Source organism: Antedon mediterranea, chromosome 3 (assembly GCF_964355755.1).
Source record: "Antedon mediterranea chromosome 3, ecAntMedi1.1, whole genome shotgun sequence".
Lineage (NCBI taxonomy): Eukaryota > Metazoa > Echinodermata > Crinoidea > Comatulida > Antedonidae > Antedon > Antedon mediterranea.
In genome coordinates, this window is record NC_092672.1 from 11428731 (window position 1) to 11444110 (window position 15380).

Consider the following 15380-nt stretch of genomic DNA (forward strand, 5'->3'; position numbering starts at 1 on the left):
TAATACTTTGCCATACTTTCTAATGGTTTATTAATAAGGGTTAAGAATTGGCACTGTTTTAGTTGTGATAAAGTGGTTAGTACTTGAACAGATTTGAACCCTGAGAAGATTAGTATACAAAATATTTGAATAGAGAAAAATTTTGTTTATTCTATAACACACCTACTGTTCTAAAGTAATAAATATTGTATCTAGTTAACTCAGCGGTTCCATCCTGAACCAAGTTTTGAAGACCAGTCCATTACCTTGATTTACCTTGATTTACCTTTCTCTCTTGGACATCTAAAGCAATGCTTGTGTGTCCCTCCGGTATATTCTATTATATGTTCTATCATATGGGGTAAACTTGAGTGGGTGGTGTTTCCAAAACTTTTCTAGTCGGTTTTTAAATTGATTAACATTTGCAGCTTCTATTACGGTACATCCTGATGCAAGTTGTTCCATGTGTCGATAACAGAGTTGGTAAAATATCATTAAATGAGTACGAGGTTGACTAATTTTCAAAGAGTGTCCTCTGGTTCTAGATTTAGTGCTTAACCTAAAAAAATCCTCATTATTACATTTAGTAAAACCGTAGAAAAAAAATGTTTCCGTTCATATAGTGGCCAAGGAGTAGAGCTGTTGTAGACAACATACTCTACAGGTTGGTTTTCAATTGTGCATCACATACAATCTCAAAATGTTTGCAGAAACCTGAATGTGCAATTTATCTGTAAAGGTGAGCATGGATCCAATGAAATAAAGCTGTGTATTATAAATAAATGTAATGCAATTTAATATATTTAAATGCTAATGATAGAATAGAAAAGATTAAGGTTAAGTGTTTTTTTTTTAGCATCACAAAAAAATCTCTGGTTGCAAAGTAAGCAACATTTTCATTCTCCCTTTACGGGAAAAAAACACCCAACGTATTTTCTTATTTTAAGTTATTGCCAACATTTGTCTGGATATGCTCTGTTAGTAGATGGATTTTTAAATCCTAAAGCTATTTCAATTTCAGCTTATGGAATGTTAGCAATATCTTAAAATGAGTACACACATGGTGTACATTCTTAAGTATTCAAAAGAATCTGTGCATATAGATTGGCAACAAAGGATTGACCATATATAACCATGTATAATTCCATGCCCGAATATATTCCCACTCCCTAATTTATGCTAAATTTGTACACAAGACTTTGGTTTAAAATGTTATTGTCATTCCAATCTGAGTATATGTTCCTAAATTAAATTTGTTTTTCACTGGAATTAATTCTATTAATTATTAAACTTACTGCGTCTAATTTTAACTATGCACATTCATTCACGTAAAACATTTCCACTACACATTTTCAGTTTGACTTCATGTCTGAGTGCCGATATGCATGACTGCTCATGAATCCACTCAAACACATTTATTTATATTTAAAAAAAAATAAATATAAACTTGAAAAAAAAAAGTATTAATTTTGCTATAGCATTAAAATACTAGACTTTTTTTGTAGAAAGGAATTTATCTAATGAATATATGAAAAGAAACTAATGCTTTAAATTCCCGCAAACAGATTAACCTAGTGGTCTAATAACTTAAACTAAATTTTACTAAGAATATAAGTTAAATATGTTATTCTTCATATTGTAAATGTTGTACAGTTCATCTTAACCTCGCCTCCTTAATCTAATTTTCTCCATTATTTTTTCCTCATTTCCTCAGTGATGAACTTGCCCTTGATATTGAGAAAGTGAGAATGAAAATCGTTAACATACCAGCGTACACATAAAATGTAAAAATGCATATCGTACCCAATATATGAGACACTAAGCTACCGAATGGTAATGAAACAAAATTGAAAAGCTTTTACCAAATTAGAGATATGTCTCAATGTTATTTGTTTATAAAAATTAAAGATCGTTGGCAATATTTTGAATGCATTTTGAGTACATGAGAGTGAAGGAGATAAAAAGAGTCATATATAATATCTCTACATTGTAAATAAAATAATATAGAAATGTTTTACGTAATGCAATTGTTGAAGCTCTTTAATTGATTGTCGTATTTTATGGCAAATGTATTTGTTATTCTATATTGAATTGTGCTATATGTTTTATATATAATGGATATCTATAAATATTTTGAGATCATTTTCTTAGGATAGATTGTTTAGAAATACAAATAATACAGTATCCTACTAAAAATAATGTTCCATTTTAATAAGATACATTTCAATGTATTCGAAATTTGTAATTGTAGATGTATTTTTATTTTCTTATATAGTAGTCTTGTTTTCATTCTGTGCAGATTTGTTATAATGAATACTCAAATTTGATCTGTATACAAATTTCAGAGAAAAAGAGAAACAAAGTCTATGAAAAAATAAGTTAATTAGAAACTTTCACAAGGAAGGGGTTATACAGTGAGGGAAGGAATAATGAAGTTAAAGTGAAGAACAATTCTCATATATGAAAGAAAATGGAAGGGGATGCATTCATTAGAAGAAGATATAATAAAGGAGATAAGGGTGCAATAAAGAAAGAAGGGGAAATGTATTTAAAAGAAGAAAGAATACATTCAAGGTGAAGAAAATATATTAATGAAGAGGAGAGTACTTTCAAGGAAAGAAGGGTACATTAGAGGAGAATGAGGGGAGAGAACATTGAAGAAGAGAAAATACATTTAAGGAGAAAAGAGTACATTGAAGTAGAGAGAATACATTAAAGGAGATGAAAATACATTAAAGGAAAGAAGGATTTATTAAAGGAGAGGAGAGTACATTGAAAGAAAGAAGGATACATGGAAAGAGAGGAGAGTACATTGAAGAAGAGAAGAATACATGAAAAAAAAAGGAGAGTACATTGAAGGAGAGAAGGCTACATGAAAAGAGAGGGCCCGGGAGTACATTGACGGAGAGAAGGATACATTAAAAAAGAGGAGAGTATATTGAAAGAAAGAAGGGTACATTAAAAGAGAGGAGAGTACATTGATGGAGAGAGAATACATTAAAGAAGAGGAGAGTATATTGAAAGAAAGAAGGGTTCATTAAAAGAGAGGAGAGTACATTGACGGAGAGAGAATATATTAAAGAAGCGGAGAGTATATTGAAAGAAAGAAGGGTACATTAAAAGAGAGGAGAGCACATTGACAGAGAGAGAATAAGGGAGAAGGGAATATATTATTGGAGAGGAGGGGAGTACTTTAAAGAAGAGGGGAGTACATTAAAGAGAGTGGGAATACATTAGAGGAGAGAGTACATCAGAGGGCAGAGAATATCCTACATACACAACTTTTATTGTAGTTTTTGTTTGTATCTGTTCAAGGTGAAGTTCATGCATAAGTGAAGTATGAACTATTCTACTATGTATAGCACACTTAATGTACATAATGTTAATTTGAAACATAACTCAATTTCCTTGTCATTTATCATTTTGTCTGTTTTTATTATAGAAATAAATGTCAGGAACACATCCATTTTACCTATTCTTAATATATTTGGAAACCTATAACTTATGTATTGGTAAATGAACTGCATCAATCAATTGGCTGTATAGTTTGTTTGTTTTTTTGGTTAAAAGTGCAATTTAGTTATTCAGCACTTGTCATGTTGTTATAGTTGACACTCTCAGGGCTTAATAAAATTTTCTCCCTCAAGCCCATGGGCTTGTAAGGTATACCGTAATGTGTTGTTATGTCCCATTCATGAATAAAATTTAAGTAAATAACATGAAACAAACTCTATATGCCTACAAATGATTCTTTCAGTAATTATAACTTTCAAAATCCCATCAGGCATGGAGAAGATGTTTACCAGAAATAATATCTATACTAAAAAATAGGATAATCGCATAACCTATGTTGATTGTCAAGCTTTTTTTTAAACAATTTTATTTTTATTTCTGCCATTGATCACATTCAATAGAGCATTCACCTTGCATTTCTTCCATTTTCTTCTGTATCTTCTTGCTTAGAAAATCATCTTCAGAAAGTTTTTCCTTTTAATAATTATGATGTACCGTATAATACTATAGTGCACAAAATAGACACAATTTCAAACGTAAATATTTAAAAAAAAATTGTTCTAGATTATAAATCATCCACATTTTAATTTGTTTTTAAATCAATGGACCATAAGACAAGAACTAGTACATTCTTATTAACAGGCATCTGGTAAACTTTAATATTTTTCTATGTCAACATAATTTAGAAAGTATAATATACAGTGGTGTTTTTTCTTCAATTACAAACAAAAATGAAATTGCCAGGCCTTGAATATTACGACCCACATCTTGACATCAACACACTCAATGCTAATTTTGTAATTGACTCATAACAATTTTAAGATATAATAAAACAATAAAACAAAATCAATCCTTTTATGTGGCGTCTTCACAATCCTGGCAATAAATCATATTTCAGAAGGGAAAGGCTCATTAAATCTTAAACACTTTTATTTCTTCCCAGATTTGAGGTGATGATTGCAGGTTTGAAAATTTATTTGAAATTTTTAACAAGCTGAAACAAATATGATATACGAGCAGTGTTTGCTCAATCTCAGCTGTTGTTTACGTGGACTGTTGCTGAAATTGTTAGATTGCTTTCCAATATATGCTAAAACGAGAAATTATATACCGTATTTGAATGTAAAGAAGATGGATGATAAACATTCATACAGTAGAACATTTTTGTTATTTAAATTTTGCGATTTAAAGAGAATAAAAGTGATTTGGGAACCTAATGATCTGTTAAGTAAAACATTTATTGTCCTATTTGATAAATTCAATTAAAATTTACAATAATGTAATTGATTTCTGAAGAATAATTAATTAATAATTTAAAAATATCAACATACACAGCGAATGTATGGTCATCATTTTTTTTTTTTTTTTTTTTTTTACCACCATATTTAAAGAGGGCGATCCATCCAGCAATTGCTGATCATTAGGGACCTCAGAGGTTCACAAGACAAACATATATACAAGATGCTCTACATAAACAAAGTCTTATTACAAGTCTTTGGGAGTGGAGTTATCCTGACATGTGACGGGACTTGAACCCAGGACCCTTGGAGTGGTAGCCAAGCATCATAACCACCAAGCCACAACTCAACTCAATGTGGGTAGACAGTTGGTAAATCTGAAAATGAATCTAGGCCCTTTGAGAGATAGTTGATGACAGTGGTTGTATGTATTGTCCACATTGTTTAATCAACGGCTTAGGTTATTCGTTCGTTCGTTATTCTAATTAGTGCTTCCTCATACCATGTTGAAATTGAGTAGAATTCAATGTGACCACATGAAAGTTCAGTGGTCTAAATAAAGAATCACTATAATTGGCTATTAAAATCGTACTTCACATCCCACTTATGCTGTCTAATACTGTTTAAAGATCTTTTAACCCACTCCATGTTAGCACCAACCCTATTTATAGACAACTCTGCTTATTAAATGAATCTTCATAAATTATGTTGCTCTTAACAATGTGTACAGTGTGTGATCAGATTTCTGCACCTTGCATCAGTTGTATCAACAGACTTTTAAACCTGTCAAACATGAATGGGGATACATTATGGTATTCTTAATTTCATCTTTATATTAGAGAACATGCGTGGGCAGATTACCTATTTCATATTGTATGGTCTAAGAATAGGAATACAGAATATCATGTTCAGTTAATAATTTTCTAATAATGTCTATCACTACACCGTGTCAAATTACTCATTTACTTGATGAGATCTACCATGATTGGAATCAATCATAACCACCATACCATGGTGGTTGTTGTACGTGTAATGATTTAAAGCTTGGATCTGCACCCAAGCCTTAGATATTATAATATTTCATTTTTGTGATTACAACATTTCTTGTAAATTTGTAATAATAACTGTTTTAATTAGTGGTTGACAAAAAAAGTTGAAAATATACAAAATGCAATGCAATCAGGTGGTCAAATGTTCTACAACTGTGTCAAACCAAAGTTGCACAGTGATAGGTAACCGGTTAAATGGCATTCTAACGCCAAATCGTTTGAGTATTTAAACCATTATATACTATTATTATTGTTCACACTTCCATTTAGCTAATTATTACTACTTCCAAGAAATTGGAGTTAATTTATTCACACTGTTAATAATCGGTTATTTTTTTTACAGATGAAGTTTTATGTTAATTAAATGAACTTATGCTAATTAAATATTAGTCATTAGAATATTGGTCTAGATAGATTTTTTTTTATGAAGACAAGCTAAGAATAAGAATTAAGAAGAATAATCCCACAATGCAATGTCCTCGATTTTCTGCAATTGTCAATGAAATGATGCTTTTTATTGCATCGCTCTTTCTAATTGGTTCTTTTCAAACTCTATTAAAAAATGCACAATGTCATTCTATGCATTCGGAACAGTTGACGAACGGAAATTAGATTATTACGACTCAAAATTATCAGCTGCAAACTAGATTGAACAATAAATTGTTTCATTTTGTGCATGTAAAAATATTTTTATATCTATGTCAAGACATGAAAAAGACAGCAACAATTGTATACCATTTTTCCAGCTTTTCATTTACATGGTCTTTCCAATATGTATTGAAAATGTTTATTTATTTGAAAATTATACTTTGTTTATATATGTATATACCTTATTCTCTTATAACACCCATCATAGAACACCCACCTAATAGGACACTTTCTTTCGAAATGTCGTTGGCTCTTTATAGTTCTCTCTGTACTCATATGACAATGGTGTATTTTCTAATTTTTATATTTGATAATTTATATTTATGATATCACGATAAGGATAATATCTATACCATTATCGTCATATTTTTATGATGGAATACTTTTTTATTGTTGGATCAAAAATGGATTTATATTTCAGGTTTATTTCTTTGTTTTCAAATATTTTAAATGTTCAGTTATTTTACCAATTAAACGTTTGTTACAATGGATCATTTGTCATAATTTATATTATTATTGTGTGCTAAGCTTCGTCAATAAATCTTTCTAATAATCTAGACATAAAAGTACAATGTATGATATTTGAAAATTTTGACCAATTGTTTTCAAAGGGATTACTAATTTCAAGCCTTTACTTGCTGTAAAATCCACTTTTAAAGTAAATGTGCATTCCAAAAAAACCTTAATATAAAAAAGTCAGCTTTTAAACAAAATTTCTTTTTCTCTTTTTATACTAAAAGTTAATTCATTCATTATAATAATCAGGTGTCTGTTTCATACCTGAATATAAACTAAACCTGTACTCTTCTGAAGGAAAGCTATAAATAGGATATGATAACACCATTGCTTCAAACACATTTGGATAGAAATTAAAGATTATTGTGAGAAAAAAAAAATTTATATTCCAAGTTAATATTTCTTTGTTTGCAAGCCTCATTATGTTATGTTATAGTATATTAGTTATTATAACAATTGGAAAAAAACTAGTAATACAACTGATATAGTACTGAACAAACATAGTCCAAATTGCATTGTATAGATAGAATAACATTGCATAGATAGGTAAGATACATATTTGCTTTAATTTGAAATACGGTAGCAACATGTTTGGTGCATGTTTGTTTAGCTTGATATTTCATCAAGTACATCAGTTCATGTAACACTTTGGCAAAACTCTTAATCTACAGTTTATAACGTGTCAACGAATTACCTCCTCATCTACATGGAATTGTGGGTAAAATCAATTAAACAGCGTACATTTGTGACTATTATAAATATCGAATCTAGATTTGAACTCATAACCAAGAGGTCATTGGTTGGTTACACCTGCAGAAATTCTTGGATTAATATACTTTCATGGAAAAAAAAGTAATCTTGTATTTCATAGAATAATGGTAATAACTATAAAAATGATATCATATTCAATTGTTGAATTTCATAAAAGTACACTAGTGCGTCTTGTACTTCTCATCGATAAGTAGGGCTGATGGTTATGAGGTCCAATTGATTATAAAATATTTATTTAATATTAGGTTATATGATATTAGTATATATTAGATTACTCATAGAAACATTATTTCATAATGTTTATTCAAACAATGTAAAATACAAAATATAATTTCCATATTAGAAATTAACTGACACTCGCACTGTTTCGGATTGTTTATAGATGAAAATAATTATAGAAATTATAATTTAATAAATTTAAAAATAAAACATGGAGAGCAATTTGAACATTTAACAAATTAATCAAGTATAAAGCAAGTTAAGAAACATCATACTCCTTGAACGAATCAAAGAGGTCGTCACATTCACGGAAATCCAAAGCACTTAAAAAAATCACAGGATATCGCCATATTCAAAAAAGTAACACAACCCGAGAAATTTAGACTTAATTTCCATCTTAAAAGTACTTCAAATATACCATATTGACTTTATCCTACTCAATTTATATACGATTATTTCATACTAAAAAAATGTTTTAATAGTTGAAAAAGTTCATTTTAAAGAATAGTGCATTTAAAGTAAGCGATTTTAAGCTAGCTTTAAAAATGTATCTATAACAGCACAGCAAAATTTGAAATTCTAAGCAAGAAAAAAAAATCTTGTTTTAAGAAAAAATTCTTAAAATAAGTATTTTTTTTCTTGTCAAGATTTAAAATTACTTAAAACAAGAAATAATTTTCTAGAAAAGACACATTTTCTTAAATTAAGTTTTGCAATATTCTTGAAAATGCTTATTACAAGAAATATTTTACTTAAAATAAGAAGTCAATATCATTCTCTTCTTATTAAGAATAGTTTTGCTTAAAACAAGATTTGAAAATACTTAATTTGAAAAGTATTTTACTTAAAATAAGAAATCTATATTATATTTATCCCTATCAAGAATAATTTTTCTTAAATCAAGATTGATGAATTATAAAAATTACTTAAAACAATCAATATTTTTCTAGGTAAGACAAAGTTTCTTAAATTAGGTTTCGCAATAGTCTTGAAAATACTTGTTTTGAGAAATATTTTACTTAAAATAAGAAGTCAATTTCACACTACCCTTATCAAGATTATTTTTACTTGAATCAAGATTCGCAATATTCTTGAAAATGCTTATTACAAGAAATATTTTACTTAAAATAAGAAGTCAATATCATTCTCTTCTTATTAAGAATAGTTTTGCTTAAAACAAGATTTGAAAATACTTAATTTGAAAAGTATTTTACTTAAAATAAGAAATCAATATTATATTTATCCCTATCAAGAATAATTTTTCTTAAATCAAGATTGATGAATTCTAAAAATTACTTAAAACAATAAATATTTTTCTAGGTAAGACAAAGTTTCTTAAATTAGGTTTCGCAATATTCTTAAAAATACTTATTTTGAGAAATGTTTTACTTAAAATAAGAAGTCAATATCATACTATCTTATCAAGACTATTTTTGCTTAAATTGAGATTCGCAATATTTTTAAAAATACTTATTTTGAGAAATGTTTTACTTAAAATAAGAAGTCAATATCATACTATCTTATCAAGACTATTTTTACTTGAATCAAGATTCGCAATATTCTTAAACATACTTATTTCGAGAAATGTTTTACTTAAAATAAGAAGTCAATATCATACTATCTTATCAAGACTATTTTTGCTTAAATTGAGATTCGCAATATTTAAAAAAATACTTATTTTGACAAATGTTTTACTTAAAATAAGAAGTCAATATCATACTATCCTATCAAGACTATTTTTGCTTGAATTCAGATTCGCAATATTCTGATTTTGAGAAATGTTTTACTTAAAATAAGAAGTCAATATCATACTATCTTATCAAGACTATTTTTACTTGAATCAAGATTCGCAATATTCTTTAAAATACTTATTTTGAGAAATGTTTTACTTAAAATAAGAAGTCAATATCATACTATCTTATCAAGACTATTTTTGCTTAAATTGAGATTCGCAATATTTTAAAAAATACTTATTTTGAGAAATGTTTTACTTAAGATAAGAAGTCAATATCATACTATATCCTATCAAGACTATTTTTGCTTGAATTGAAGTCAATTCTATTTTAATATTCTGAAAAATACTTATTTTGAGAAATGTTTTACTTAAAATAGATTGTCATCCTTATATTCACACAACGGTAGAGCAGTTAGCACTTCAGTTTCAACTGATGAAAGAATCTGGGTAATCAAACTGTTTGTGCTTTGAATAATCGATTGCACTGCAACCTAAAGAAAATAATATTGATTTAATATTTTTTATATTCAAGTTTTAATATGTTTAAAAACTAAGTTGTGCTTTAGTTGGGGAGCTATGCAGCCTAACAAAAAAAATGTTATTTGTAACAATGAAATTGGTCACAAAAAAATGCAACATAAACTTAGAGTGTATAATGCCTAGGCCTAGTACCCAAGTCCTATAGTTACTATAGCTAATAGTCCTGTATAATAACAGTACCAGCAAGGCCTAGGAAATAGACGTATTTCTCTAATAAAAAATAGTTTAAAATGCATAATTGTTGTAATTTTAAAGCAAAATGGCTTACCCGTGGAATCTTGTTTCTCTCCTTTAATTTTAGTAGAAAGAAATCAGCATTTTTTATACTATTATCTGCTTGTTCATCCTCTCTAGTTAGTAGGCCTTCTTGCTGAGCATCAACAAGATAATTAATATTAAACAATCAATAACAGTATAACAATACTAGAATTATCACTACTACTATCGTCAGTTGATAAATCATCCCCGTTATAATAGTTTTTTTCTTCATTAACTTCGTCAGTCTCCTAGTCTAGGCCTAGTTCTACTTCATCCTCAATTGGCATCCTCGTTTTCTCCAGGCATACTTATATACTGATGTTTCCATCGTCAACTGCAGGAGGTTGCCGATTGTTATACTCGTCCTTAAAATGGCGTCTTATGACATGCTTGTAAAACGAATTGTAAATTCCAAAGCTTGCCGGGCAGCGAACCACCAATTCCACATGTTACTCGAAAATTCGGAGTATTTCCATGAATTGAATTATAATGCCTTAGCAAATAGGGTAGCAAATACTGTACCTACTTCAGTTTACTGGCACCAACTTATCGCTTTTTTTCGGACTGCAACAAACATGTGTCATTATTATTGTCTGTCGTATTACTGTTGGTCCAGACGTTTTATAGATTTGCTTTAACCACCATGGAGGTTTATACCTCCATGCTTTAACGTTGAGCAGTATAATGACCTTATACATTCTGGGTAAAAGGCCAGCGATAAATTTTTGGTTATAGTTGAAAAACAACACTGTGTGTGGTCGATGACCTAGCTCCCGGCGGGATCATGGCCAACGGTTTTTTAAAGTAATCATTCAAAATCTAGAGTTTGTAAGTAAAAGACACCTTTCATCGTAATTTATATATTAAATGCTTCAATAGGCCTAGTAAGATTAGTCTAATATAATGTCGAAGGAAGACGCTAATAATTATATTTTAATCTGCCAGCAGTCTAGGCCTAGCCTAGGCTCCTTCCTAGTTAGTAATACTGTAGGCCTGGAACTAGTAGGTCTAGGATAGCCTACTATGCCTGTATTGACGGACAGGTGTATAGGTTTAGCTTAGCATTTTAGTTCAGACATTGACAGAGGGGACAAATATTGTCGGACCTATTTCAGCTAGGTATAAGGAAGGCCTAATAATAGATAATACAATTATAATGTAACAGTTATTTTGCAATGTAGCCATGAAATATCTACGAAGGATTATATTATATACACATATTCCAATGAGAAATATAATGACATTTAAAAACACTTCTTTATATTTAATTAATTGTACACACTAAGTAATCCCCGAAGTGATCACATCGATATTGAAACTTAATGTTTTTAACTCTAAATTTTAAAAAAAACATACTAAAAAAACAAACAAAAAACATACGTACTGCATAACTAAAATTGTTATATTAAATTTCTTTTTTTATCTTAAATTATTTGTTAGGTAATTGAAGAAGTTCGAAGGATACTAATTATTACTAGGCAAAGAGGAATGAAATACAAAAGAAAGCTTTTTAAAAAAGTGCTTAGCAAATTTTTCCAAAGAAGAGAATAATATAGTTTATTTTGGTATTTTAAAGAGAAACACCAGTCCTCCATCTGGTAAGTACAGTGTATGTTTTTGTACTTTTATCTATTCATAAATATTTTTATAATGGACCAATGGTAGTGAGGAAAATACGTGTACATATTGTGTACGTATTTTTAACAGCTTGGTTCGACTCAAGCTAGTGTCATGCACTCCTCCCTTTGACAACTAAAATTAAATAAATGACTTATGAATATTAATTTTTGACATATTAATGCTCTCCTGGCCAGCCCACCCTTTCCCCTTCCTTTTACATTGACCACCTACAAAACTGTAGACTACATTATTAAAAATTTGAGCTACAGTATATTAAGTTTATGTCCATACATTATTCCACTCATTTAAATAAATTTATATAATATAATGTTTTCAATTTGTTATTTTTGGTTAGTTTCAAAGATAACCCATATGTTGTCAAATCTGTCAAACATATTTGTTGGGAAAAACTCATCAAAAAAAGTCTGCGGACCTTGAAGGTATTTAGTGTTTTTTAAAATTTAAAATACAAGTAACATTATGTACATTAAAAAAAAATATCTTAAAGTGTTTTTTTAAAATCAAATTTATCTTAGCTTAAAATTCGAGGTATATACTATGTTTACAATAATTTATTAAAATCAAACAATTAAACAAAATTTACATTTAATTGTATGATTGTTATTATAAACATTGATACAGAATAAAAACATCAATCAGGATTGAGCACCGTTTTGCGTATTGTCTTCCTAAATAGTAATATTAAAAATAAATTTAGACCCTAATAATTTAACTAAAAATAATAGATACAGCCAGGCCTGTCTTTGGGATCGGTATAAACAGGGCAAAGTTTGTGATTAAAAAGTTCAAATGCATATTCCACCCACCCTTATGTCTTATAATGTAAAATTATTCTTACCACCGTTCTAATATTGCGTCATGTTTTTGTGTTTACCGCCCCAGATATAGGACTCTAAAACCACACCGTACCCAATTAGTTGATGATGTTACACATATTTTAAATACAGTAATAACTAAAACTATATTAATCTCTTTTCATTTTTAGGAACATGAATAAAGATCCAGAATCCTGGTCTTCACGCCGATCAGGTAATATGCCGGTATTGCTTTTGGACACAGAAATGGCCTACATTAAAGTTTAGCAAACAATTCTAACTACAAAGAAAGCAAAATTAGATGAGGCTCTAGTTACTCTCCTCTCCACTTTTTACCTTCTGGATTTCGATTATCCAAAATGAAAAGAAGTAGGCCTCACTATCCTTTAACAGTTAGTGATTTGTGATGAAAACACACCTGTACACTTGACAAAGGCTGTTGAATCATCATTAGTATACATTAATAAATTTAAAGACACCTAATAGTTTAAAGCCCAGGTGCGGGAGAAGAATTTTACGAAATTTGTATTTTACCATTTTAATGTTTTTAAGTTTTCTTTTGATGGCATTTTATTATTAATAAAAACAAGTTTGTTTTAAAGAAGTTATATATATTATTGTACCTAATGTCATGTAAATTGTAGTTCTTAATGAAAATAACAGTATTGTTAATATTATGTTTTATAACATTCTTGAATTTATTTGTTTAAGTAAAATATTACTTAAAATGAGTATTCATTTATCGTTCTTAAAATAAATTTTTAGTGATTTATATTTTATAGAATTCTTGTTTCAAGCAATTTTTTTCCCAATATAAGTAAGAATTTACGAATTTTAATTTGATAGAATTCTTGTTTCAAGCAATACTTTTCTTAAAATAAGTAAACATTTACTGGTTTTTATTTGATAGACTTCTTGTTTACTTATTTTAAAAAAAGTTTTGCTTGAAACAAGAATTCTACAAATAAAAATCGGAATATTCTTACTTATTTTAAGAAATATATTGCTTGAAACAAGAAAACTAAAAATATAAATCGGAATATTCTTACTTATTTTAAGAAAAATATTGCTTAAAACAAGAATTCTAAAAAATACAAACCGGAATATTCTTACTTATTTTAAGAAAAATATTGCTTGAAACAAGAATTCTACAAATAAAAATCGGAATATTCTTACTTATTTTAAGAAATATATTGCTTGAAACAAGAATTCAAAAAATACAAATCGGAATATTCTTACTTATTTTAAGAAAAATATTGCTTGAAACAAGAATTCAAAAAATACAAATCGGAATATTCTTACTTATTTTAAGAAAAATATTGCTTGAAACAAGAATTCAAAAAATACAAATCGGAATATTCTTACTTATTTTAAGAAATATATTGCTTGAAACAAGAATATTAAAATTAAAAATCGGAATATTCTTACTTATTTTAAGAAAAATATTGCTTAAAACAAGAATTCTAAAAAATACAAATCGGAATATTCTTACTTATTTTAAGAAAAATATTGCTTGAAACAAGAATTCTACAAATAAAAATCGGAATATTCTTACTTATTTTAAGAAATATTTTGCTTGAAACAAGAATTCAAAAAATACAAATCGGAATATTCTTACTTATTTTAAGAAAAAAATTGCTTGAAACAAGAATTCAAAAAATACAAATCGGAATATTCTTACTTATTTTAAGAAAAATATTGCTTGAAACAAGAATTCAAAAAATACAAATCGGAATATTCTTACTTATTTTAAGAAAAATATTGCTTGAAACAAGAATTCAAAAAATAAAAATCGGAATATTCTTACTTATTTTAAGAAATATCTTGCTTGAAACAAGAATTCAAAAAAATACAAATCGGAATATTCTTACTTATTTTAAGAAATATATTGCTTGAAACAAGAATTCTATAAAATACAAATCGGAATATTCTTACTTATTTTAAGAAATATCTTGCTTGAAACAAGAATTCAAAAAAATACAAATCGGAATATTCTTACTTATTTTAAGAAATATATTGCTTGAAACAAGAATTCTATAAAATACAAATCGGAATATTCTTACTTATTTTAAGAAATATATTGCTTGAAACAAGAATTCAAAAAAATACAAATCGGAATATTCTTACTTATTTTAAGAAAAATATTGCTTGAAACAAGAATTCTATTTTAAAAAATCGATAAATTGTTACTTATTTTAAGGCAGATACTGCTTAAAACAAGAATGAAAAAAGCAATTAAATTCTTGGTAAGAATATTGTTCTTAAAGTATTATTTCTTGGTAAGAATAATTTTCTTGATAAGAATTTGTGTGATTCTTGTTAAGAATTTTACGATTCTTGGTAAGCCAAAAAGTATTGAAATACGGACAAGTCAAAATTTACTTGTTTCAAGAAATATTTTGCTTGAAACAAGTTTTTTTTTTCTTAAAACAAGAATCAGAATTTTGCTGTGAGTCAT

The 15380-nt window shown here is 28.0% G+C and overlaps 1 protein-coding gene and 1 long non-coding RNA gene across 3 annotated transcripts in view; both read left to right on the forward strand.

Moving 5' to 3' along the window:
• Positions 1-15380, forward strand: part of LOC140044872 (ephrin type-B receptor 1-B-like) — a 171845-nt gene that overhangs the window by 85804 nt on the left and 70661 nt on the right. The window lies entirely within an intron of this gene.
• Positions 10894-13703, forward strand: LOC140044885 (uncharacterized). Its single transcript, XR_011844498.1, has 4 exons — positions 10894-11294; positions 11907-12064; positions 12442-12526; positions 13093-13703. It is a non-coding gene; the product is annotated as an uncharacterized lncRNA (long non-coding RNA).